Source organism: Coptis chinensis, chromosome 8 (assembly GCF_015680905.1).
Source record: "Coptis chinensis isolate HL-2020 chromosome 8, ASM1568090v1, whole genome shotgun sequence".
In the NCBI taxonomy this organism is placed as follows: domain Eukaryota; kingdom Viridiplantae; phylum Streptophyta; class Magnoliopsida; order Ranunculales; family Ranunculaceae; genus Coptis; species Coptis chinensis.
In genome coordinates, this window is record NC_141463.1 from 11,540,675 (window position 1) to 11,544,119 (window position 3,445).

General features: G+C 38.1%; 1 non-coding gene across 1 annotated transcript; it reads right to left on the reverse strand.

Annotated features, from left to right (window-relative positions):
• Window positions 1-2,588: 2,588 nt before the first annotated feature.
• Window positions 2,589-2,691, reverse strand: LOC147479950 (small nucleolar RNA R71). The gene has a single exon (XR_015207108.1). It is a non-coding gene; the product is annotated as a small nucleolar RNA R71 (small nucleolar RNA).
• Between the last annotated feature and the right edge of the window lie 754 nt (window positions 2,692-3,445).

A 3,445-nucleotide genomic window follows, 5' to 3' on the forward strand; every position in this document is an offset into this window, starting at 1 on the left:
ACGAATAAGGGCTTCAGAAGGGCTTGCAGCTCTAGGCGGTGGGATTGTTTGAAGGCATTACCGGTGTTAGGCAGAAGGAATATTGACTTTCATTTGGTTTATGACTTACAATTTCCAATATTTTACTTTATTAGAAACTGATAAGAGCCCAAAACTGTAGTTTTAACCCCTTAATAATCATAATGTTAGACCAATTATGTGAATAATAAGTAAGAGTTAATACTGATTACGTGTTTTTATGCATTTCAGGCTTCAAAGTCCATTATGTGCGAAATGTGCCACTTTTAGCGAGATAAAGGAGCAGCGGTCGTGAGAACTTCCGAATGCCATATCTTTGGACTCAGACTGAATTGGGCCTACCTTATGTCAAAACGACCGCTCGGAAAGAGCTTTCCAATGGTCTAAGCCTTGACCCAATCAGAGGAGCAGAAGTAGACGAAAAGTCTGTGGAAGCCAACTGCAGCTGAAGAGGCCTTTTTGGACTGAAAGAATTGGGTTTTGGGCCTGATTCTCTGGCCCAAAACATGGCTCCAAGCCCATGCACGATTTTTGGATCTGGATGTATAAAAACAAAAGATTCACTCTTTGTTAATGGTAGCTAGTTAGACCTAAATTAATATATAGAATTCTAGATCTGTTTTAATTAATTAATTAAGTTTTAGTTCCATTACAATTCTTGTTTTAGATTAAATTCTTGAATCATTGTTCTTGATTGATTAGATAAATAAAATAGTTAGTTTGTTAATTTCGATTTTGTCATTTCCATTCTAGATCTAATTTCAATTCTTGTTCTTATTTCATTCCAGCCATTAAATTAGATTTATTATTGTTTAATTAAGTAAATCTCCATTTCTTACATTATGTTTAGTTTAGATTCAATGGAAAATGTTAGTTTGATGAATCAAGGCTAAAACCTCCATTAGAGGGGTTGATGAAGCCTTGATGAAAACTTAGTGGTTAGTATAGAATTGGTTGTAGAATCTATTCCACTCTAGAAGGTCGACTGTTTCGCCATGAGAATGGGTGGACGACCTCACATGCTAGTTAGTATCCGGTAGAAATGCCATGAACACTAGGGATTAGACTCGAAATTCTTGCCGTGAAAACGTAAGAATCGAGATACGACAATCTATACTAGGTTATTAAGTTGGATTCGAGGTGGATTCAATTCCCCTCTAATTTATTTATCTAGATTCAAACAATCGTATTTCCGTAGCTTCGTAGATTAACTTTAGTTTATATTTTATCTTGTTATTTATTATATCTTAGGATATTTAAATTAACGCGCCTTGTTAGCATAACATTTCGTAAAGCTCTCATTGACTTAAGACTGATTTCTTAGACTTAGAAGACAATCCATGCTAGGGAACTAGGAGTGGAACGAACTTCCTACTCCACTTAGTGCAATTCGCATCGAGAGTAGAAGCTTTGATAAAATAGACACGTAAGATCAGTTTTAGTTTACTTACGTTGTGAATTCATCGCTTCATTTTCAGAGGTAAACTACACATTTTATGGATATCAAATGGCGCCACTGCCATCTTAGTTACACTTTAGCATTGTTTTCATAGTAGAAGTAGTCATTTTTAAGTCCCATTAAACCCACCCACCCTTGTTTGTTTCATACTGTGGTTGCCCATTTCAGCTTTGACAAATTCCACGAGAAAATCAATGACCCGCACTAAGTTACTGGAATTTTATCTACCACCGAAGCGCTTTCACGCTTCATACAAAGCGACCCAAGGCCAAACATGGAACTCGACTTCACATCGAGCGACCGCCCCATTTGGAGCGTGACCCGCCCTAAAAACACTGTAATATGAAAATTACTCGAGCCGAAGCGCTTCTATCTACGCGCCGAAAAGGTTAAAATTTCGGATTTCCACAGTTTGATTCAACTTTGATCTTTCATATTTTTCAGTGTTCTAACCTCGCTATATACACTGAACAAGCGTAAACAAGACGCTATTCATAAGCTAAGCAAGGACGAATTAGGTATTCCTTTCTTCCATACCTCGTGATTTCCGTTAGAGGTTTTCTACTAGTATATCGTAATTGTTTGGAGTGTTGCATGTTTAGTTAAGCTCAACTTAGTCTTGCATGAGATTAAGGTCCGGTCGAACAAAACAACTTAACGTAATTACACGGCAACAAACAAGTCTATCTAGTACACCACCCACGACACCTCTAACTACTATCACACACACCATACCGACATAATGGTGAAGAAAGAGAGACTCCTCTCTCCGACTTTTATAAAGCCTTGAGCGATAGCCCTAAATCGCATCGCTCTAGCGTAACCGATGGGGGATTTTTGAATCCCCCTAAACATATTTAATTTGTTACCCGCTTTTCATGGGTTAGACCATGAAAACCTTATCACATTACGCGTAGGATTGAACAAGTCCTTACAACATTCCATCATCCTACGGTGAGGTGCGGAACAAATTAAACCGAGGGTATTCCCTTTCACATTAGCCGATAAGCGGCGCCTTGGTTAACCGCCCAAGCCTAATTTCGTGGACTCGTGGGCTAAACTTGTTCAATTGTTTATGGAACATTTTTACCCACCCCTAAAGACGGATGAGATGCTTTCAAAGATTCATTTTTTCCGCGTAATCCTCATGAATCATTTTTCGAGGCATGGAATCGTTTCACCGATCTCCTTATAGAGTGTCCACATCATAACTTAGCTTAAAGACACGTTAGTTCGTGCATTTTTCAAAGGTCTTCTACACCACCATAAAGAAGTCCTTGACATAATGAATGGGGTAGTTTCCTAAGTAAAGGAGCCTCTGAGGCTTACAAATTTTTAGAAGACCAAACTAAACGGAATAATAATTGGGGGTAGTGACGATATCCCCCAGCCTAGTTCTTCTTCAACAAATAAGGCCGGGTATGTTTGAGAAGAAAACCGATCCAGAACTTAAAAATCTAATCAATCTCTAACTAAAAAGTAGAGGCTATTTCTGCCAACAAAAGCCTATCCCCGTCATGAATGTAAACTCCAACCCATGTAATTTTGTTTGAGTCCAGAGCACCTCGACGATTATTGTCCTCTAGCTTATGAACAACAACCATTTAACAAGATAATGTTTACTCTATTAATAACTATCCTATTCCTAACTTTGAGACAACATCCCAACTTCAGTTTGAGAAATAATCAACAAGTAACACCTCCGTGGTACAATAATCAAAACGTTAGGCAAGCAAACAATTATAACCAAGCTCCACCTAGGCAAGGACAAGGACAAGGACAAGGTCAAGGGAATTATAATAATTATAACAACCAAGCTTAAACCACGACAAGGAGGTCAACACAAGGTCAGAATAATTATAATAATTATAATACCAATAGAGGTATCGTTCGATTAATAATAATAACTATCACAACCCACCCATAAATAAAGAGATAGTTCACCGCACCACCCGTGACTACTACACC